This window comes from Cervus elaphus, chromosome 5 (assembly GCF_910594005.1).
Source record: "Cervus elaphus chromosome 5, mCerEla1.1, whole genome shotgun sequence".
NCBI classification, from domain to species: domain Eukaryota; kingdom Metazoa; phylum Chordata; class Mammalia; order Artiodactyla; family Cervidae; genus Cervus; species Cervus elaphus.
The window spans coordinates 93,752,817-93,777,751 of NC_057819.1; the positions used below are offsets into that span (position 1 = coordinate 93,752,817).

The 24,935-nt window shown below is 39.6% G+C and overlaps 1 protein-coding gene across 4 annotated transcripts in view; it reads right to left on the minus strand.

Annotated features, from left to right (window-relative positions):
• The window catches only part of SSH2 (slingshot protein phosphatase 2), a 229,106-nt gene that overhangs the window by 142,968 nt on the left and 61,203 nt on the right, over positions 1–24,935 (minus strand). The gene's annotated exons all lie outside the window — the stretch shown is intronic.

A 24,935-nucleotide genomic window follows, 5' to 3' on the forward strand; every position in this document is an offset into this window, starting at 1 on the left:
GTGTGATCTAATTCCTAATATAATTTAGGCCTAGCTAGTGGTCTTTGTTAATACACTTAACATCATAAAGAAACCAGTTATTAGGTCTTTCACAGTTCAAACACTCCTTGCTTTAGTTTATTAATGGAAATAAATGACAGAGAAAAAAGTGGTAACTTAATGCAGACAGATTTTAATTACACTCAGTCACTATTAACCTTGACAACCCACCAACTAATATATAACAAGACAGCATCTCCCCCACTAATGTGACTAAAACTGCATGAATACAAAACAGTGTTTAAGAGAAAAGTAGAATCTTATGATAGAGAAAAATCTATTGAGAGAGAAGCACCCAGTCGTCTGAATTTCCCTCTAATTTGTTGAAAATCAGCATTATATGTTGTCAACTTATAGACTATCTAACCCATCCCAGAAGCTTCTCAGCTACTCCCTCTTTTAACCACCTATTATTTTTCATTAATTATGTCCGCATGTCTCCTTGTTTTCTCCTTCAGCCTCACTTTTACTTCCCTAAGGCTCCTTCTTATCTACCATTCTCTTCCATTTTGCACAAACCTCAAGAAGTTCTCTCATGGGTCTTCTTTTGACTTTTATATCTTGAAATTAACCTTAGAAAATATTAATGCTGTAAATTCTGGGAAAATATTGATGCATTTCTCCCTGCCACCTTCTCACCAATTAATAGTCTAAGACAGAAGAGACTGTTAATAATCAACTTTTCAATGCAATTCTTTTCTTCCTTCATCATTAGGAAGTTCAGAATACACCTTATCACTGATGCTTAAGGTCATTAGACTCTGACAAGTAACTACAGAAAGCCTATAATGATAGCCTATAATAACCTGACTACAGATTATTTTGCTAATTATCCTATGTCATCTATTAGTAACGTACTCTTTGATCTAGATCAAATTGAATAGAATTGGGGAAGAAAAGGGATAAAAAAGGTAAACAATAAAAGATGAATATATAGTACCAGCTAGGAAGCCCCCTCCCCTATTTACAGATTCTAACATAAATAACTATGAAAGCATCTATCCTCATTTTCATTAGTTAAATATTTCTTCTTGAGAAACTAGTATGGCCCCACAGGGAGATAGCTGTACGTGCGTATGTTCAAAGAACCAATAAAAGGCGCTAACAATTCCATAAAAATGCAATTCCTGGAAGCAAAGGTAAATACAAAAAGGCATTCCACAGACAATACCCCGGTCAGTAAATACCTCTGAGCAACACCCGGAAATATTTATTACTCGCCTAATTTCCTTAAACCACAAATCTCCTGATAAACAATGCCTTGAACACCCAGTGAAAATAACCAAGGCTACTCAGTTTAGTTCAGTCGTTCAGTCGTGTCTGACTCTTTGCGACCCCATGAACCGAAGCACGCTAGTCCTCCCTGTCCATCACCAACTCCTGGAGTCCACCCAAACCCATGTCCATTGTGTTGGTGATGTCATTCAACCATCTCATCCTCTATCGTCCCCTTCTCCTCCTGCCCTCAATCCTTCCCAGCATCAGGGTCTTTTCCAATGAGTCAGCTCTCTGCATCAGGTGGCCAAAGTATTGAAGTTTCAGCTTCAACATCAGTCCCTCCAATGAACACCCGGGACTGATCTCCTTTAGGATGGACTGGCTGGATCACCTTGAAGTCCAAGGGACTCTCAAGAGTCTTCAACACCACAGTTCAAAAGCATCAATTCTTCAGCGCTCAGCTTTCTTTGTAGTCCAACTCTCACATCCATACATGACTACTGGAAAAACCATAGCCTTGACTTGACAGACCTTTGTTGACAAAGTAATGTCTCTGCTTTTTAATATGCTATCTAGGTTGGTCATAACTTTTCTTCCAAGGAGTAAGCGTCTTTTAATTTCATGGCTGCAATCACCATCCACAGTGATTTTGGAGCACAGAAAAATAAAGTCAGCCACTGTTTCCACTGTTTTCCCATCTATTTGCCATGAAGTGATGGGACCAGATGCCATGATATTAGTTTTCCGAATGTTAAGCTTTAAGCTTTAAGACTGTGGCTCAGATCATGAACTCTTTATTGCCAAATTCAGACTTAAATTGAAGAAAGTGGAGAAAACCTCTAGACCATTCAGGTATGACCTAAATCAAATCCCTTATGACTATACAGTGGAAGTGAGAAATAGATTTAAGGGACTAGATCTGATAGACAGAGTGCCTGATGAATTATGGACAGAGGTTTGTGACATTGTACAACAGACAGGGAGCAAGACCATCCCCAAGAAAAAGAAATGCAAAAACGCAAAATGGCTGTCTGAGGAGGCCTTACAAATAGCTGTGAAAAGAAGGGAAGTGAAAAGCAAAGAAGAAAAGGAAAGATATACCCATTTGAATGCAGAGTTCCAAAGAATAGCAAGGAGAAATAAGAAAGCCTTCCTCAGAGATCAATGCAAAGAAATAGAGGAAAACAGTAGAATGGGAAAGACTAGAGATCTCTTCAAGAAAATCAGAGATACCAAGGGAACATTTCATGCAAATTGGCTCAATTTGGGCTCAATAAAGGACAGAAATGGTATGGACCTAACAGAAGCAGAAGATATTAAGAAGAGGTGGCAAGAATACACAGAAGAACTGTACAAAAAATATCTTCACAACCCAGATCACTCACACTCACCTAGAGCCAGACATCCTGGAATGTGAAGGCAGGTGGGCCTTACGAAGTCATCACTACGAACAAAGCTAGTGGTGATGGAATTACAGTTGAGCTATTTCAAATCCTGAAAGATGATGCTGTGAAAGTCCTGCACTCAATATGCCAGCAAATTTGGAAAACTCAGCAGTGCCCACAGGACTGGAAAAGATCAGTTTTCATTCCAATCCCAAAGAAAGGCAATGCCAAAGAATGCTCAAACTACTGCACAATTGCACTCATCTCACACGCTGGTAAAGTAGTGTTCAAAATTCTCCAAGCCAGGCTTCAGCAATACGTGAACCATGAACTTCCAGATGTTCAAGCTGGTTTTAGAAAAGGCAGAGGAACCAGAGATCAAACTGCCAACATCTGCTGGATCATCGAAAAAGCAAAAGAGTTCCAAAAAAACATCTATTTCTGCTTTATTGATTATGCCAAAGCCTTTGACTGTGTGGATCACAATAAACTGTGGAAAATTCTGAAAGAGATGGGAATACCAGACCACTTGACCTGCCTCTTGAGAAACCTTCTGCAGGTCAGGAAGCAGTTAGAATTGGACATGGAATAACAGACTGGTTCCAAATAGGAAAAGGAGTACGTCAAGGCTGTATATTGTCACCCTGCTTATTTAACTTGTATGCAGAGTACATCATGAGAAATGCTGGGCTGGAAGAAGCACAAGCTGGAATCAACATTGACGGGAGAAATATTAATAACCTCAGATATGCAGATGACAGCACCCTTATGGCAGAAAGTGAAGAAAAACCAAGGCTACTAAGTGTTGGTAAAATGAAACAGTACAAACTGCTATTTCATACAACTTGAACAAAGTCAACTGAAACTATGGAGTAAAATATCAATAGTAGCTATAAAGTGTGCTGTAGATTAAAAAAAAAACCTCTCAACCTATTAAAATTAGTTGAAATGGCAAACAAAATGTTTTCATGCTATGTTTTCAGTTTGATAAAGGAAGCAATCAATCATATAAGCATAAGTAAAACTGCAACTACAATAGTTGGGAGATAAAATAGTAGTACCTATTTTCACCACACTGCCAGGCTGCCCCAGGTCCTAGCAATTATGTAAAAAAATCCCAACTCCCTTCTAGAAGTTATTCCTCAATTCTTCCTTTCATTCCTCTTCACTGGTTTACTGAGTAAAGCAAGCTTAAATAAAACATCTCTCCTGATTTTTCTGTATGAGGCTGCCCTGGAGACTACCTCAACCAGAGGTCATCAATATAGATATTGCTGCTGCTGCTGCTAAGTCACTTCAGTCGTGTCCGACTCTTAGCGACCCCAAGGACTGCAGCCCACCAGGCTTCTCCGTCCATGGGATTTTCCAGGCAAGAGTACTGGAGTGGAGTGCCATTGCCTTCTCCCAATGAAGATGTTAGGTTTTAAGTTACATGGAAGCTTATTAGAAAACTGGGCTTCCCAGGTGGCGCTAGTGGTAAAGAATCTGCCTGCCAATACAAGACACACCAGAGATGAGGGCTCTTTCCCTGGGTTGTGAAGATCCCCTGGAGAAGGAAATGGCAACCCTAGTATTCTTGCCTGGAGAATCCCATGGTCAGGGAAGCCTGGCGGGCTACCGTCCACGGGGCCACGGAGTCGGCATGACTGAACAACTGAACACTGATTAGAAAACTAGCAAGAAAGAAAAAAAAATTTCAATTCTTATGAAATTCAGATTAGATTAAACTCAGCCCCTTGCCACCTCTGTCTTCCCAGGGTTCCGTGGACTGTGCAGCAGTTTTTGCCTCTGTTACTCAGGGAAACCATCAGCAATGGGAACTCTGGCACTTTGATTTTTCTCTTCTCCTGTACCATCTACAAGCATCTGTAAGAGTCCATTCAGAATTCCAACCCTTTTCAAATTATTCTTAGCACCATGTCCCACGGAAATGCCTCAGTCAAAAAACAGTATGCTTTGACTTGCTTTCATCAAGAACATATTATGGTTCTTGCCTCTTAAGGAGGAAAAAAATCACAAAAATCCTAGTCTCTGATCCCCCTCAACTGGATCTGAGCTCTCCTTTCCAAAAGGAGAGCTTTTGTTCTTTCTTCTATTTATCTTCTTCCTTGAATTATAATTACATGTAATTATATCTTATTCTGATTTATTGAGAGTAAAGTACCTAATAGATACTCTATAAATATTTATTGAATGAATGAGTCACCAGAACAAATAAACTATGAAAAAAAAATGTTTCTAGGTAAGGAAAAGAAAAATGAGTAAACTGGATTTCAAGATAATGAAAACCCATGGAGGGGGAATATTGTGATCCACTATATAGAAAAAAGGACTTAAACAAAAACTAACCAGTCAAACAAGTCAGTAACAACCAAGAGAATATCTAAATATATTATGCCTAACCAGCCTTAGAATTCATGGTGACAAGAGACTGGAAACAAGTGCTAAATAATAAGCTGGGTCAAATCTGTAGCTAAGGGCAAAGGGCACACTTAATACAGTCACAGAACCAGAAGCACCAAGGCCCTCTTCAAAAATGCTGCTACCTCCTTGGTCACAAACCTACCCCTGCAGCATCTCCAGTGATATATGACCCAACAGCTCAGTCCCCTGAGACTGACAGTTAACATAAAGCGTTGCACTAGCACTATTTATGATAGCTAGGCCATGGAAGCAACCTAGATGTCCATCGACAGATGAATGGATAAGGAAGTTGTGGTACACATACACAGTGGAGTGTTAGCTATTAAAAAGAACACATTTGAGACAGTTCTAATGAGGTGGATGAACCTGGAACCTATTATACAGAACGAAGTAAGTCAGAAAGAAAAACACAAATAATGTATACTAATGCATGTATATGGGATCTAGACAGATGGTACTGATGATCTACATGTAAGGCAGCAAAGGAGACACAGACCTAAAGAACAGACTTTTGGACACAGTAGGAGAAGGAGAAAGTGGGATGATTTGAGAGAATAGCATTGAAACATATATATTATCATATGTAAAAGAGACAGCAAGTGGGAGTTTGATGTATGATGATGCAGGACGGACGGGGTGGGGAGGGAGGTGGGAGGTGGGTTCAGGAGGGAGAGGACACAGGTGTGCCTATGGCCAATTCATGCTGATGTACGGCAGAGGCCATCATAATATTGTAAAGTAATTATCCTCTAGTTAATACAATACCTTTTTAAAAAAGTGTTGCACTTCCTCAATCTTATTAAATTAAGCAAATTTTAAGTGGTATATATTACTATATATGAAAAGCTTTTGTTAAAATGATGTCATATAATCACTGAAGAAAAAGTTCATATGAGTCAGGTACTCTTTTACTTCCTTCTCTACTGATTCTGGTTTCTTCCAATCCTCATTCCCATAAAAGCATATTTAATGCACAATATACAGCTTCTGGCTTTGGGAAAGTCAACCTGGCTCCAATTCTGCCTGATGATCACAGTGGGATCTAGACTGACCATACTTACCATACCAATAAAATGGGCTAATCTTGACTACCTAATCACATCTGCAAAATGACTGCAACCATCTCACGCTGCTGTGTTGGCACTAATGGTGAGCTGAAATTTCTACTTATGAAATCAAACAGTTTGGGACATCAGTGAGACCACTCTCTTTCCCCTAAAGGGCAATTTCTGTCAGGTTTCCTTGGAAACTCTTAAAAAGTGCCATGGTATCATTGTGAAAAAATTAAATACTTTAGTTCTACTCCACTGAAATCTGAAGCGAAAAATGTTTTCTAGACAGATGAAACACAGATTATAAATAATAAAATCTATGCATTATATAAAAATAAACTGACTTGGTGGGGAGGTTCAAACAGACATGACTTCAAGACATTTCAAGTGATATATTAAAATAAACAATAGTTTAAATTTTTTAAAGGGACATTAGGAATGCTGCACTTTGCATTTTGAACACACATGATTACAAAATCACAGTAGAATTTATCAACAACAGTCAGCTGAAGAAAACAGTTCTTCCTCTGTTTCTCTTATGTATGTAGAAAACTGTCCCAGTGATCTCCTCCCCAAACGTGACCCCGCACCCTGTCTTCTCATCTGAACTTTACACATGGTCACTCTTAAGCCAACCTCTGGCTGGGGAAGGATGGTACCCTCTGATTGGCTGCTACATGAAACAACAAACAAACCTTTATTTTCAACAACAAATGACCTCTTTATTTTTCTATTTAAGCCAGTTTCTGTTGTTCTCCACCAAGATTCCTGACAAATATATTACAAACCATATTTTCCCATATGGACCATCAAGGAGAGGTAAGAGAAGGAAAAACCTTTTATTTCTATTTGAAAGGTAGAAAAATTAAAGCATCAACAGGTGAAAATGATAGATCACTACTGTGCTTTGCCCATGAGAATATATTGTCCCTCACATAAGCTGGAGAGTCCAGCACACACATGCAGCTGCAAATCAGACCGTTTGATCTGTCCTTAAACCATTTCTTCCTACCTGTCTGGTTTCTCTGTTTTCAGATAGCAAGGCCCGGTTACAGAGATTCCATCCTTGTCCTGGCCACATAAGAGAAATTGTCATGGGTAAGGCTAGAGTGTTTACATAGTGTCTGAGTTTTAAACACCTATCATTATAGACTTTGTCCTGCCACATAATATGAAACAAGGCAACTATAATTTGGTCAGAGGTCACAGCCCTAAAAGCAGATTTAGTTTCTGTAGGGTAAACTAGGAAATGGCTTCCCTGGTGGCTCGGTAGTAAAAAATTTGCCTGCCAATGCAGAAGATACAGGTTCGATCCCTGGGAAGATCCCCTGGAGAAGCAAATGGCAACCCACTCCAGTATTCATGCCTGGAAAATCCCATGGACAGAAAAGCCTGGAAGGCTACAGGTCACAAAGTCAGATAAGACTTAGCGACAAAACACCACCACCACCAGGAAACACTGTTGTTTACTTTTAGCCTTGTAGCTTAATGCTTAACTAACAGTAACTATGTATACTAAATAGTTTAATAATCTCATTCTGCGGACATTAGTGTTTTTAGATGGCATACTTAAAGATCTTTTCACCTGAATCATTTACATTTTTGAAAAATATTTCCTTATTTGGCTGTGCCAGGTCTTTGTTGCAGCATGTGGGATCTAGTTCCCTGACCAGGGACCAAACTCTGGCCCCCTGCATTAGGAATGCAGAGTCTTAGCCACTGGACCACCAGAGAAGTCCCAGAAAATTTTAATATAGAAAAATATATTCCAAACAATTATCAAGTTAGATGGACTATAATAACACAGCATCAAAATCTCAGTGACTTAAAACAGTAAGTTTCTCATTTGTGCTACATGTCCATCTTAGGTTGGTGGAGATTTTGCTCCATGTTACCCTCTCTTATCTGGAACATGACTAGTCATTATGGCAAGGAGAATTGAATATAATGAGTTAAGCATCAGCTCTTCAAGGCTTCCATCCAGAAGAGACAAGAGTCACATATTTCATTTGCCAAAGCAGTCACATGACCATGCCCAACTTTCAAGGAAGTATAATCCTACCATTATCCAGAGTAAGGAGACCCAGAAATATTGGCAAACACAAATGATTACCACAATAATACAAGAATTATACACACAATTATACCACAATTATACAAGAAGAAATGTGATTTAAGGAAAACAAAAAAGCTAGTGGTTCATGTAACTGGTAAATCCAAGAGGAATTAAAAAATTGCAATGATGTTATTCGGTCTCTACTCCCCCTCTCTCGTTGGGCTCTGCCTGCTTCCTCTTCTTATGCTGACTATCTCTATGTGGCAGTAAGATGACCACCAACCATACCAGGCATATATCATTCATTTAAGCAGAGAGTCCAGAAAACAGAACTTAAACTTTTTACCCCCAGCATCCATATCTCTCTCAACATGACTGTAATTGACCCTGTGTGGACCAATCATGGTATCCAGGGAAAAGGGGTACTTTGACCAGTCTGACATGGGTGTATGGGCATATGACCATCCCAGTGGTAGAAAAGCAGGGCCAAGTGATTGTCAGCCCCACTAGAATCACATGGAGTAGAGCATATAAGCTCCCAGAAGGAAAGCAGACCATACCAAAAACGTAGCAGCTATATACCTAGAGCTTTCTGTTATTTCATTTCCTCCATCGTTCCCCTCAACTCTGATGATGTGTGAGATTAAATTCTATAAACATAAACTCATGTGGTCTTGGCTTACTTACTACAAATTGTTGCTGATGTTAAGCCAGGTCAGCTGCAAGAACACACTAGGGAACATATATAGGAAAATTCTGGGACAAAATTTCTTTATTTTGCATAAAGCTCTTCTGAGTACAAATCTAAGTAGTTAACAAGAAAATTTCATCTTACAGAACCAATGCAAGGGATGACTTCTAAGAACCATTCATTTTCCAAATGAATGAATGAATGATTTTCCAAATGAATGATAACATGCCAACTTGATTACTACGCTTAAAAGAGTAGTAACTTCGCAAGGTCAGAGAAACATGCAGTCATGCTGGGTTTGAACCCAGCTCTGCCCTTGGCAGAAGCAGAAGGTGAGATGGTAACAGGCGTTTAACTACAAGCTTTACAGGGCAGAGCTTGCTGAGCTTGTTTACAGATGTACCTTAAGCAGCTATAGCAGTGTATGATACATACTAACTGGTTGATGAAGAGGAGTGAGGATTAAGTTCCTTTTCCTATTTTAAATAACAGTCAACACATAAAATAAACTTTGCTTTCCCACATGGTCATTCTTCTAAAATTTAGGTAAGCAAATTTCTACAGGAATTACATGTTCAGTCCCCAGGAAATTCCAGGTAACACACACTGGGACGTGCTACATTCCCCAATAGAGCTTTTTCAAGCTGGACAGGAAAACACAAAGCAATGAAAGAAAAACAAAAACAAATGAATGAGTACATTAAAAAACCAACAGCTACAGAATCTATATGCGAACGTTTTTTAGATCACCACACCACGTTAGGTTTTAATAGTAATGCTACATAACACATTAGTTAATCATTTTAAAGAAGGTAGTTACATATGGTAGAACCTCTGTTTATCTTCCTGCAACAGCTAGGGAAAGCCCTATTTTTGGTCAACTCCTTCCTCACCCAGTACTTTCTCAGCTGCCAGAACAATTTAGCTAATACTTTTGGGTCTTTCCTTAGAGCAGAGAGACAGAAAAGGCAGCTATGCAGGGGGAGACATCATGTTAGACAAGAGAAAGAACAAGACACAAAGCTCACTTTTATTTTAAAAATGAATTATCCACCATCTGTGAACCATCTCACCACAGGAAGTCTCTGACAAATTCAGTAAGTAAACTTGATTGCAGGGAACTCTCATTGACTACATAAGAAACTTTTAATTTTTCCCTCTGTAGCATTTGGCAGCAAAACTCCCTTTAAAATTCTGCCTTCCTATGTTCTCAAGATAGAAGACAAATTTAAACACAAAAAGACTTTTTAGGCAGACTGAATCCACTGCAAACTTTTAGAATAGATTCCCACCTACCCAAACTTCCCAGGGCTCCTAAAAAACAGCATGCTTTAGCCCTTCTGCTTAGTTCCACAAAATAAATCAAAGGCAGAAATGTGTAATTTTAGAGAACAGGCAATGATAACACAAGTCAGGCAATGAGAATTTCTATAATCACATGATGTGGCAAACTTTAAAGCAGAGGAGAAAACACATTTTCTGGGCACTGATTTCCTAGAAAACATTAAATTGGAAGCTCCCAGTTTCCAGGCCTAGAATTACATCTCACTGAATGAAGAAATCAGTGGCATTTAAACCTTTTGTGAAGCTGGAGCAATCTATTTTGGAAAAGCGGTTTTAGAGGAGACGTTATTAACATTTCAAATACTGTCAACAATTAACCTTGATCAACCTGAAGCTTTGCTCAGTTGTATAATTATACATGTTAGTTACCTAGTATTGTGGGAAACAAAGAGATAACGGGTGTTTCCAAGCAACACACTACATTCTATTGATTTCCTGCAAGTGTTAGAAACCTTTCAAAAGCCAGCTTCAAAGTAAAACCATAGCTAGGGTTAAAGCAAGCTACCAGTCCTCAGCTTTCATTTCTATCTCCAAGCGACATTTGTGAAATTAAACATTAGGTGTGATGTTTCTCTACCAGTTGACTAGGCTAGATGACTACATCTCAGCAGTGATGGCTAGACAAGCCCACTTTTGACTGCTGGATGGAAAGCTACTCCATGGGCCACCAAGAATGGGTGGTTCTCAGAGCAGCAGTTAATCCCTTCATGAGATTATTAGACTGCAACAGTGGCTAACATTTAATAAAGGTTTACAGTGTTCCCAACCTTAATCTAAGTGTTTCACAGACATTATCTCATTCAATCTTCAAAATTACCCCAGGAGGCAGAAATACTATTTATTACCTCCATTCTCTGGATGAAGAAATTGAGACTTAGAGAAGGAAAGAAACTTATCTAGTCACACACTCTTCACTACCACACCATACTGCCTTTCTGTCAACCTCCCTCTTCTTAAGAGTGTGCATGCCTGTTCAGTCTTTAAGTTGTGTCCAACTCTTTGAGACCCCATGAACTGCAGCCTGCCAGGGTCCCCTGTCCATGGGATTCTCCAGGCAAGAATACTGGAGTGGGTTGCCATTTCCTCCTCCAGGGGGGGTCTTCCCAATACAGGGATCAAACCCACGTTTCCTGCATCTCCTGGGTTAGCAGGCAGATTCTTTACCACTGTGCCATCTGGGAAGCCTTCTTATTAAGAGCACTGTCGCCCAACGAATGAGTTAACCAAATCAAATCACACACACACACACACAATGCCCCAACTGTCTATGGTTAAAATCAATCAATCAATCCATTGGAAGTCCATTCTTCATAGTAAAGCCAGGTAGATCTAATGGTACCCTATTCATGCCCCCAGCTGAAAACTCTTCAAGGGTTTTTTCCTGTTTGAGTAATAAAGTCTAAGATCCTTAATTTAGTTTACAAGGCTCTGCATCATCTTGCCTGTGCTGACCTTGCCAGCATCATTTTGTATTATTTCCTCCATATTTTTTATGTTCCAACTTCACTGACCTTTTTTTGATTTCTTGAATAAGTTTCCTGACCTCTAAATATTTTCTTCCCCACTCTCTCCACCCAACATTTCTCTGGTTGACTCTGACTCATCCTCCAGAGCACAATTCAAAACACCAGTTCTCCAAGGAAGCCCTCCCTTGACCACTAACCTTAAGCAGGTCAGTCTCGTCTGGCCATATTCTCACAGGATGGTATGCTTTCCTCTTTTCAGAATCTATCACAATCAAAATTTATAAAATCACTGAATAATTAGCTGTTTAATCAATTTTCTCTAGGAAAATGTAAATTTGCAAGGGAGGGACCATGTTTGTCATATGTACACTATATCCCCAGCAACCAGCACAGTGTCTTAGCACATCAGATGTACCCTGTACATATCTGTTGAAAGAATAAGTGAAAGGTAACCATATACACAGGCTTCCCTGATGACTAAGTCGGTAAAGAATCCACCTGCAAAGCAGGAGACATGGGTTCAGTCCTTGGGTTGGGAAGATCCCCTGGAGAAGGGAATGGCTACCCACTCTAGTATTCTTGCCTGGAGAATTCCATGGGCAACTGCAGACGATGACTGCAGCCATGAAATTAAAAGATGCTTGCTCTCTGGAAGAAAAGCCATGACAAATCTAGACAGCATATTAAAAAGCAGAGACATTGCTTTGCCAACAAAGGTCCATCTAGTCAAAGCTATGGTTTTTCCAGTGGTCCTATAGGGATGTGAGAGTTGGACCGTAAGAAAGCTGAGTGCCAAAGAACCAATGCTTCTGAACTGTGGTGTTGGAGGAGACTCTTGAGAGTCCCTTGGACTGCAAGGAGATCAAGCCAGTCAATCCTAAAGGAAATCAGTCCTGAATATTCATTGGAAGGCCTGATGCTGAAGCTGAAGCTTCAATACTGTGGCCACCTGATGTGAAGAAATGACTCCTTAGAAAAGACCCTGATGCTGGGAAAGATTGAGGGCAGGAGGAGAAGGGGACGACAGAGGATGACATGGTTGGATGGCATCACCAACTCAATGGATATGAGTTTGAGCAAGCTCTGGGAGTTGGTGATGGACAGGGAAGCCTGACATAGTGCAGTCCATGGGGTCGCAAAGAATCAGACACAACTGAGCAACTGAACTTAATTAAACCATATACACGAAACACGAAAACTAAGGTCATGCCCTTAAGGCACAGGGACCACTCAGGGAAGTGTCACTACAGCCAGTGAAGGAAATACCAAGGCCAGTTCTGCACTGCTTTTAGTGGTTTAAATAGTACAGAATAGTTCACGATAGAGGCTCAGTACCAGATCAGTGAAAACCAAGGATCGGGTGATGGGTGAAACAGGTGAAGAGGATTAAAAGGTACAAACTACCAGTTATAAAATAAGTAAGTCATGGGGATATAATATACAGCACAGGGAACAGTCCATGTTATAATAACTTTATATAGTGCAGAATGTATAAAATACTTAATCACTATGTTATATATCTGAAATTAATATTCAAAGTCAACTATACTTCAATAATTTTTTTAATTTCAAAAAAGGACAGTATGATAGAGTAATAAATATCTACCTTATATCTGCTTCCCAGCCAAGTTCTTCTCCCTAAAAGCAATTGCTGTTTTCCATTTTTTGTATATTACCATATACAATCTAAGCGTATTTAAGAATCTAAATATATTCTTTTCTCACTACTGTTTTGGTTTTGGGTTTTTTGTTTGTTTCACACAAATGATACACACTGCTTTGTGTCTTGACGTTGTTGTCTTGGTGGTATCTTTTCACAATAGGAGATAACTTCACACTGGTTCATATGGAAACCCCAAGATGGACATTTTGGATATTTCTAATTTTTTGCTATTATAAATGATGTTGCAATGAATAGCTTTGAATTTCAAGTTTTATACATACAGGAATATTTCTGGAGGATAAATCTCTCCTAGTGAAATTTCTGGAGCAAATGCTAGGGGCATTCAAAAATTTGATAGATATTTAAAATTGCCCTCAATGGTGACAATTTTAATTTACACCCCACCAACAATAAATAGCAATGTTGCTTCCCCTGTGATTCTGCCAACACAACGCAATTATCAAAATTTTTTGACCTTTGCTGATCTGAAAGGTAAAAAATGGTATTGGTTATGAAGACTGTTGAATACCTTTACATATGTTGAAGAGCCATTGGTATATCCTTTTTTGTGAAATTCTGTTAATTACTTTTGCATGTTGTTTTGCTTGTGGTCTTTTAAAAAATTATAGAACACATTATGTATTATAGAAATTAAATCTCTGTCATGTGTTGAAAATCTTTCTCCCAAAGTGCTGTATGTTTACAGGATCCTTTAATGTAGAAGGTTTGACTTCTTATATTTGAATTTACTAATGTTTCTTTTATGGTTTCTGAGTTTTGTATCACATTTTTTAAAAAGTCTGTTCTGCTCCAAGATTATGAAAAAAGTTTCTCCTGTATGTTCTAACTTGTAATATTGATTTTTTTTACATTTAATTCTTTGTTGTGCTGTGCTGTGCTTAGTCACTCAGTCGTGGCTCCTCTGGCCCATCGGGATTCTCCAGGCAAGAATCCTGGAGTGGACTGGAGTTTCAGCTTCAGCATCAGTCCTTCCAATAAACACTCAGGACTGATTTCCTTTAGGATGGATTGGTTGGATCTCCTTGCAGTCCAAGGGATTCTCAAGAGTCTTCTCCAACACCACAGTTCAAAACTATCAATTCTTCTGCGCTCAGCTTTCTTTATAGTCCAACTCTCACATTCATACATGACTACAGGAAAAACCATAGCCTTGACTAGACAGACCTTTGTTGACAAAGTAATGTCTCTGCTTTTTATTTTATTTTTTTTCTCTGCTTTTTAATATGCTTTCTAGGTTGGTCATAACTTTCCTTCCAAGGAGTAAGCGTCTTTTAATTTCATGGCTGCAATCACCAGTGATTTTGGAGCCCAAAAAAATAAAATCAGCCACTGTTTCACCATCTATTTGCCATGAAGTGATGGGACCAGATGCCATGGTCTTTACCATCTGAGCCCTTTAATTCTCTGATTTGTCTATAATTTATTTTGTCATAAGAGTGAGGTAGAGATGCAACTTAACTTTTCCATTTATTTACTTTTTCACTTAACATTTCAAATATAATTTCTCACAGAATTAGTTTTCATGCTTTTGATTTTAATGGCTCCACTGAATTAATATTACCATAGTTTACTTAACCATTCCGTCTATCCTAATACTAAACATATTCATTACTGTGTTACTACATATAAATGATCTCTTCAGAAGAAATTTTTAAGAATTAGATTTCTGGGTCAAAGAGTTTGAGCATTATTATAACTAAACTGTCAGACTGCCAAGATCTAATCAATTTATAACCGTTACCAATACAATCAAGTAAGAAGTATATGTGAGTATCAAGCACAAATCTTTTCCAAACAGAAAATTACACTAGGCACTATTTACATCTAAATAGTTAGGCTCATAATCCAGAATCTAAAAACTTGCATCACACTTCTACAGGAACTGACCACCCGAAGAAATGTTATTTCCTGGGAGAAAAAAGAGTAAGCGAACAAATTCTTTTGGAGCAAAGGGCAATGCAGAGGCCTCTGCTGGAAAATTCTAAGACAGTAACTTGGCAAATCAAGCATTACAACAGAGTGAGAAGAAGACTGCAGCATTTAAATTCAAGATGGTATTTCAAGACTGTTTCTCTCTGTCCTTTCCCTCCCCAGGAACGGTTTCCCTTCCTCCTACATTCTTTTCAAGCACCTTGAGGTTCTAGGCACCATCTAACACTTCTCAGCATCTTCCATGAGCAGTCTTCTGCTTGGTTCCCTAGATCAGGGCCTTCAAATTAAGTTCAAGTAAGGCCAGGAAATAAAGAGGTTGATTCCAAGTGGAACATCCACCCAGGCCCATGCATGCCAAGAGGGCATTTCCTTGTGCAAATGTATCTAGTGCATTTGCAGCAGAGATGCTCAGCCTCTTTGCATCTCTCTATCATTTGTTGACATTCACACACTACTTGCCATCCTTGTTGCTCCCCCTTCTCTATGCTGCCTCCTAGGGCTCTTTTTAAAGAATGATTTTAGGAGGCAAACTTCTTTTGAAAAAATTATCTTACTGCTGTAATTTCTTCCTTTAGGATGCCCCTTCTGGAAACTTGGTACAGTGTCATGGTATGAATGCTGGTCAGACCAGAGAGGAGAGTCATAAAACTGGGGTAGGTTTCAAGTAGGCAGCAGGCATGGTGAGTAGAGCTTTCAGAATCAGACTTGAAATGTACTACTTACTAGATATGACACCAAGTAAACTTCATGACTATTTTGAACTAAAATATCACCATGTTAGAGAGGCCCTTCTTGATTATCTAAATCGCAATTCTGCCTCGTTATTCTTTATTACTATTTCCCCACTTGTATTCTTCATGGCACAATCACATTTTGAAACTGAATTCTTATTTGATTTTTATCATGTGTCTTCCCCAGTGGACTGTAAGTTCCATAAGTGTAGGGTCTGACTTGTTCATCACTGGATACTCATTTCTTAGCATGGTAACTGCCACAGAGTACACTCAAGTAAGAATAGAATATATGAGCTCAGTTTTCTTATCTCAAAACAGGGATAAATAACTACTCATATCAGAGATGTAGTATGAGATAGTACATGTAAAAACATTTCGGACAGAGTAAGGCACACGGTTAGCACTTAACAAATGTTAGCCATTATTTCAGTTACAGTTCTCAGAAGTCATGGCCTTCGTAACTTAACTTTCTTAATTGTAAAGTGAAAGGAAGAATTACTAGACCTCCCCTACCGCCAAAGCACACTGAGAAGTTACAAAAACATAAACAAAAGACATTAGGAGGAACTCAGAAGACAAGATCCACTGAGGTTAAGAATTTGTTAAGTTTACAACTCTCCCATGACATCTTAATCAGAGCCATTGCTGCTCTCTCCAAGGTTAACAGTTCTTGCCTAATAGCTCTGAAATCAGGATTTCATCCCCAGCACAGAGAGAACAGACTGGGAGAGCAAAGTAAGCTGGGGAGGACTGCTTGAGCGTAACAGTGGCAGTACTCTAGAAATTCATAGAAAGACGGAAAATCAATCTGGCTATAAAGTCCAATTTCTGGTGATAAATACTATCTTACTTCCTAAAACACAAAACTTGATTGTTATTAAGCAACCTCCTCTTTCTCTACATTTCTAACAACAATATGTCTTTATAATATTCCAAATTCAGTCTTCAAATGCCCCCAAATCTGTAATCTTATAATTCCTCCCTAGGGAACTTCTATGAACCACTATTCTTTTTTTTTTAAGACATCTTTATTTTTAGTTTTTTCTGGCTTTACTAGGTCTTGGTTGCTGCTTCCGGGCTTTCTCTAGTTGCAGCGAGTAAGGGCTGCTTTCCAGTTGCAGGGCGCGGGCTTCTCATCGTGGTGGTTTCTCTTGTTGCGGCGTATGGGCTCTAAAGAGTGGGATCAGTAGCTGTGGCTGGCTTAGTTGCCCTGTAGCACGTGGAATCTTCTGTACTAGGGTTCAAACCCATGTCCTCTGCATTGGTAGGCAAAATCCTCAACCACTGGACCAACAGGGAAGTCCAAAGTACTAAAGTTTTTAAAAACATATTCATCAATTTTTATTTATTTACTTATTTGGCTGCACATGTGGACCTTTAGTTGCAGCATGTAGGATCTGGTTCCTTAACCAAGGATCAAACCTGAGAGCTCAGAGTCTTAACTGATGAAATCTCTATGAATCACTATTCTTAACTCTGGCTGCACAAAGAACTACCTATGGATCTTTGTAAAGAATAAAAATGTTGAGCTTACCTAAGATTCACTGAACTAGGAACTTGCTAACGTGAGATTTGATTGTCTTATTTCTGAAAAGTTCCACAGATTATTCTGCTGCAAAGCCAGAGTTAAGACCTACTATTCCATTTGCTCCTGACCTCCTAGCAGGAGAATAACATTCTATTCAAGGGTAAAGGCAATCCAGCATAAGGTTAAGAGCTCAAACAGGCAATGTCACGCAGACTTGGGTCCCAATATTAGCATGCTCACATATTTTAGGCAAGTTTATGTCTTCTCAACTTTAAATGGGAAATACTAAAAGTACTTATGCTCAGAGACTTGGATTTTAGACTACATTATAGGAAAATCACTTAGCACATCCAGCAAATAGTAAATGCTCAATAAATTGTCTCACTAACCTTTCAAAGGGCAAATTATTTTCAAGCTATAACTTTTTTCTTTAAAAGTCTGTACAATTTTATTAATGAAAAACCTACAAAGTCCTGCCATCTCCTGCTCTACTTGTTCTCCTAAACCAAAACAAAGGGAAAATATACCTGATCAGGCCTTGGCCTCAGTTCATGGTAGCAGGCTAACAGAGCTAGAGCTTTTACTTGATTGATTATATACATCAGGCCAAGTTCTTGGTTTATGCCTGCAGTTGTTTAACTGCTACATTCTGCATATTCTCATGCCAGATGTCTCAAAAATATGTCTCTGGCCAAAAGAAGGACCAGAAACCAGACCAATACAAATCCAGCAATGGAAAGCAAGATGTGCTGGAAGCATCATTTTCAGATTCCTTTAGCCAAGACACAAAACTACATGCAACTTGCAAATCACTGTGCCAGGTGCTATGGCAAATACTAAGATGCATAAGAAAAAGTTCCTGGCCTTTCAGTAGTCATTTTATGAATTTAAATAACATATTTTACAGGTTGCCACGAATCAGTCATGCCACAGGCCAAACCAAGGATGGTGAAGAGAAGCAAAGACAGTCAGGATGCCCACTTTTTCCTCCTCCTTCCCCCAGAGCTGGACTATGAACTTAATTGTACTCACAGACAAGAGTGGCATTGTCTTGACTCTGCTGAAGAGATGATGACATCAGGGGATCCTATATCTGCCTCTGCTCTCAGCACAGATAATGTGCCAGACCCAGAAACCATCTCATTTAATTCTAACAACTCTATGAGACAGGTGCTATTGTTACACCTGTTTTACAGATGGGGGAAGTGAGGCTTAGTGGAGTCACACAGCCAGTAAGAGTGACTCAACTATGACCTGGGACTCTGACTCACGATGTTGGAATCTTAGCCTGAACTCTTTAAAGATTACATGATGCTATATACAGAATCTAGAAAAATGGTACTGATGAACCTATTTGCAGGGCAGGGATAGAGATGCAAATGTAGAAAATGGACTTGTGGACATGGAGTGGGGGGAAAGAGAGGGTGGGACGAGTTGAGAGAGTAGCACTGACAAATGTGCACTGCCATGTGTAAAACAGACAGCTAGTGGGAAGCTGCTGCATCTCAAAGGGGGCTCAGCTCAGTGCTTTGTGATGCCCAGAGGGGTGGGTGACGGGAGGCAGGGGGAGGCTCAAGATGGAGAGGATATATGTATACTTATGGCTGATTCATGTTGTTGTATGGCAGAAACCAACACAGCATTGTAAAGCAATTATCCTCCAATTAGATTTTTTAAAAAAGATTACACAATGCTTATCCCTGATTCTGGAGTTCAGAGAGGTCATCTAAAGAGCATAGCCTGATGCCTACATAAAAATCATATGGTCAAGAAGTCAGGAGAGTGGTTATGTCTAGGGGGTGAGGGCCAGAGGGTGAGTAGTGATGGGAAGGAACCACGGAGAGGGTGGTGGAGAGAGGGGAACTGGCGGAGGGGAACAGTAACACTCAGTCTCCTGATCTCGGTCCAGGTGACACAGTTTCTTAGTGTGTTTGTGAAAATTCAAGATAAACATAAAAGTACACCTTTCTGTATGTATATTTTATTTTAATAAAAATATAATTCACAAAGTGTAAAAGGGCTCTTTGATTCTTTTCTATGCCAGCTCCTAGCACTGTTGACTCAAGAAGAGTAAGGCTCAGTAGTCTCGTCGAAAACTTTACCCCTCACTGACACAGGTTTACTGAGGATTTGACGGACCTAATTTCAGTATCTTCCTTCTTTTTTTAACAGAAGCCTAGCCAGGGAATTTCACTGAATAAAATTTGCATTCTACCTGAGGCAGCAAATGCATACAGTCAACTCTTATTATTCCACTCCATCTTACATTTTACTCACTCTTTAGATGTTACAAATGTTGTAGATTGGAGCTCTGACTGGAGGTAAAAAAAATTTAGCATAGCTAGAGTTAAAACGGTGGTTCTAAATCCTTCCCTAGTGGCTCAGATGGTAAAGAATCTGCCTGCAATGCAGGAGACCTGGGTTCAACCCCTGGTTGGAAAGATCCGCTGGGGAACGGGATGGCAACCCACTCCAGTATTCTTGCCTGGAGAATTCTGTGGACAGAGGAGCCTGACAGACTACAGTCCATTGGACTGCAGAGTCGGACACGACTGAGAGACTAACACTTTCACTTTTACAATCCTAGATTCATATTAGAATAATCCTGGGAGCCTTTAAAAAATACCAATATCTGGGTCCCACTCAGAGATCCTGGTTTAACTGGACTGAGGTAAGACCCTGTTATTAAATTATTTTAAAAGGTCACCAGATGATTCTAACATGCAGCCATGATGAGAGCCACTGAATTAAACCATAAAGCTAATTTTTAAAAGTAGCCTTTGTACCAAAGATTACTACAAATCTGAGTTGTACATGACCGAAGCAACTTAGCACCAGTAGCAGCAGCACCATTTCTCTTCAAATCACTTAAGACTTTAAAAAAAGAAAAGTTGAAAATTAGTTCTCATTTGTTATTCTAGGATAAAAACAGTTGAGCTATGCTTTATTCTGGAACAACAACAACAAAAATTATCATAGGAGGCTTTATACTGGCATAATGATTTGGATAAGAGTCCCTCCAAGGGAAAAAAGGAGGAATACTGTTAATGGTGAAGCTGTTTCTGCCACTAGCAACACTTTTAACCTGTTTTCTGACCAGGTGCTCTAGTCAGCAATCTCTTTGCTATGCAGCAGAAGTGAGGCAGAGCAAACTCAAATCATTCTGAACTCTGGTCAGACAGCTGTTCGCTGTTGGCTAACTGGCCGTTTGAAACTCGTAATAAAACCTACACCGCCTTAGCAACGAATTTCCCTTTTTAAATTCTTTTTACATTTGTGTGTGTTGGCTAGTGAAATGGTGTCTCTGCAAGTGAGTCTGAAAAAGAAATTAAACACACACACAGTACAGGGAGCTGAAAAAAAGAGGGTCAACACGAATCATCAGAAATGACCAGATGCACATGCTCGCTGGCCCACATACCATCATCACTTTCCATCCAACCAGTTTGTTATCACTGTAGCTGTATGTTTATCTACAAACATCTTGTTTGTGCTCACAATTTCTAGAGCTTTAGAAAAGTAGATTTCCTAGCAATAGCAGTTCTCCCCTTCTAAGTGTAGTTTTACTTTTTAAGCCAACAAATCATTCATTAATTTTATCATTCCATACACCATATTTTGGGCTTCCCTGGTGGCTCAGCAGTAAAGAATCCCAACTGCAATGAAGGAGACAAAGGTTCGATCCCTGGGTTGGGAAGATCCCCTGGAGAAGGAAATGGCAAGCCACTCCAGCATTCTTGCTTGGGAGATCCCAGGGACAGAGGAGCCTGGCAGGCTACAGTCCATGGGGTCAAAAAGAGTTGGACATGACTTAGCAACTAAACACCACTACCACCATGTTCTAAGACTTAAAACAGACAAGAAAACTAGGATGCTTCCAAAGAAACCTGAAGATTAAGACTCCTATCTTCAAACCATAGGCTGGCTACTTATTTGAACCAGGGTTTATCTTAATGCTAGTAGCTTATTAATATTCTATAATCCTTCATCTTCAATTTAGTATTAGCCAAGTTAAATATTCTCTCTCCCAAAGCAATTCTCTTACCCCACTACATGTGAAAACCTTCATAGATGTTGCCACTAGAAGGGTACTGTTATATTCTGAGACACCTGCCCCCACCAGAAGAGAATGCAAACATAGTTGTTTTTTTTTTGCAAACCTAGTTTAAAAATGTAAAGTATTCTAAACCAAATAGGTTTTTTTTTTGTTTGTTTGTTTTTTGTTGTTTATTCATTTGACTGCCTCAAGTCTTAGCTGTGGTTTGTGGGACCTACTTCCCTGACCAGGGATTGAACCCTGGCCCCTTGCACTGGGAGCATGGAATCTTAGCCACTGGACCACCAGGGAAGTCCCCTAAACCAAATAGTTTTTACGTTTTAGATTTTCCTTTCTTTTCATCTGCCTTCTCCACATTCAATTCTAGAGGGTATCTTTCCTTTTCTTTCTTTAATAACAAAAGGCTAACACCTCTCCCTTTTACTGGGCTATTCAAACACAAAATGAGTTTTGATTGCACACAGGGAAAGTACATTCCCTCCATGGATATAATATCCAAGCAAAGGAGTATCCATCCCTCTTCCTGCCTGGTGGGGTAGGGGAGGAGTCAGAAGAGCAGAGAAAGGAGAGAAAGAATTAACTTGTATTCTTAAGAGATAAACTAACACAACAAGCATTTTCTTCACCTATAGGCTAGGGAAGAAATAACCCTACAATGGGGATGAATCCAGTTGTTTCGGCTGAAGCCCACAATCACCATAATTGGAAACCTGGGTGAGGCAGAGCTCTTTTCCTTCAAGGCAGGAGAGCAGTAGGTATGAGGACGGGAAACGAGGAGAACCCTCAGGGGTCTTCAGGGGCTGCTGCAGCCACCGGTACCCAACCTGCTCTCGTCCCTGTCTACATTCTTTCTTATCTGGAGCCAAAGTGAAGCTCCTGCTGCTTGGGCCAGTGTCTTCTTCCTTCACAGGGTCACCGTGCTCTAGGGCAGGCAGTCCCGCCCATTATGGAGGCTTCGAGACCCTGTGCACAGCACAGGGAGAACTAGCTGCTTCTGCTTCTACCCTGTATCTGGTTCCCTAGAGGCTGAGTGGGACCAGGGAAGGGGCAGAGGTCTCTCTACATTCCTCTCCTCTCTTTCATGAAACCCTCAGGAGATGTCAGGCAGCCAGCTCTCTTCTAAGCCCTCATCCCTTCTCTGACTCCAGCCAAATCTCCTTCCACTCACCCACAGATCTCGTCTCTTCTCCCCAGGTACTGCATTTCCATGAATACCCATGAGACTAATCCGTTGAACAGTAGATTATACTTTCTCCTAGAGTAAATTCTTTTTAATTTCCACTTTACTGGGGGTATAATTGACAAATAAAATTGTAAGCTATTTAAAGTGTACATTGTGGTGATTTATATATGAATACATTGTGAAACGATTCCCCTCATCTGGTTAATACTTTATGTATATATATATATATTGGTATTGGTGAGTATATCTATACATAAGAAATATATATGTATATATACAGGTTATATATATATATACACACATTGGTGAAAACATTTAAGTTCTGCTCTTTTAGCAATTTCGATTATAAAATACAATGTTAACTACAGTCACCACGTTTCACATTCGATTCTCAGACCTTATTTACCTTGTAGCTGTATGTTTGCTCTTAGGGTAGATTTGATATTTTATGCCTAACTCCCACAGCCTTGAGACTGGGAATTTGTACATGAGAATCAATCAAGACTTGGAAAATGAATGCATCCATGCATAAGTAAAGCAATGAATATAGCTGACCAAAGTTCATATTTCTGTTATCCCAAGGTTGAGTGAAAAAGTTCTTTATCTTCTATTTTTCATTACAAGTTAACTTCTATTTCAAATAGTTACCAAGATCCCTAACATTTTCTCTGAAGAAAATCCAAAGTGGGGATTTCAGTCAGTTTGCTCTGCAAATAATTTTGCTTTTCAGTTTAAACCTTCAAATTGGGAAGAACCCTTTCAATCTCCTTTAATATGGAGAGTGGGAATGGGAAGGTGAGAAAAAAAAAGTGTGGGAAATACTCGAACAAACAAGAGGATCCAGTACCTCCACAGGTGAAACCAGTCAAGTACGTGAAACCACTTTTGCCTCTCAGAGACGCAACAAATCTGACTTAAATGACTGAAAGTTCTGGCAATAAAATCAAGCAATGGGGCAACTAAGCCCAATCGCCACAACAACTGACGTCAGCATGCTCTAGGGTCGTTGAACTGTGACTACCGAGCCCACGTGCCTACAGTCCGTGCACCCTCCATAACCTGAGCAAGCCCGCTTGTAGCACCAAAGACCCAGCATAGCCAAAAGTACATAAATGAATAAATATTTTTTAAAAATCAAGCAATCCAGAGTAATCTGCAAATATATATACCCATCTAATTTTTCCTAATAGAGAAAACTATTAAAACTAGAATCTTTTCCCCATGTGTCCAACTTCATAAAAATCTTTATGTGGACTGCCATGCACCGATCTCTGTAAGACAAAAATCAGCCAAAACAAGAAGGATTAAAAACATCCTCAGTCCAAGTGCAGAGGACCCCACTGCAGACTGAACCGAATAAATCTTGTAGGATACTACATGAACGGAGACCAGTACACGTTCCATCACTGATGATGCTGCCTGCCGATAATGCGCTCACTGACGGCTGCCAGCTAAGATCTGATGTCAGCGCTGCTCCTGCTTATTACACAACACTAGGCAAAGAATATAACCTTTCCACCCTCAGTCTGTCATCTGCTACGTGTAGATAATAAATGAGTGTTCATGTGAATTCACTGTTTTCAAGTCCTAGGGAAGTGAGTTATTAGTGAGTCACAGTAACTGACTTCATGCCATTTCAGACTCTTCATCAGTGCTGAATGAAGTGCAACCAGATTAATCAACATAATGGTTGAATGACGTCTTAAACCAATGATTACCTTCACTGTGCCATGAAGGTGAAGTAAAGACAGTTTAAAGCAGACAGTACTATGCTGGTATACTTGATAGGCACAACTTTGAGAGAGAGTTTCCATTGATGAAACTTTACCAATACTTATATCTATATCTACTATGCACAATAAGCATTCTGGAATAAACAGAACCCAGATTTTATGATCGAGGTTTGTAAAACCTAGTTTGAACTATGGCTTGCAAAGGCAGTTATCCTACTGAAAGTGGTATGTAGTCAACTTAAGTCATTCTCTAACTTCAGCCTGAGTCTGTGGGTAATTTGCAATAGTTAGAAAAGTATGCTGGGGATCAGATGTTGTTCGGTGGCTATGTCACATCCAACTCTTTGCGACCTCATGGACTGTAGCATCCCAGGCTCCAGATGAGATCAATACAGTTTACAATACCTCA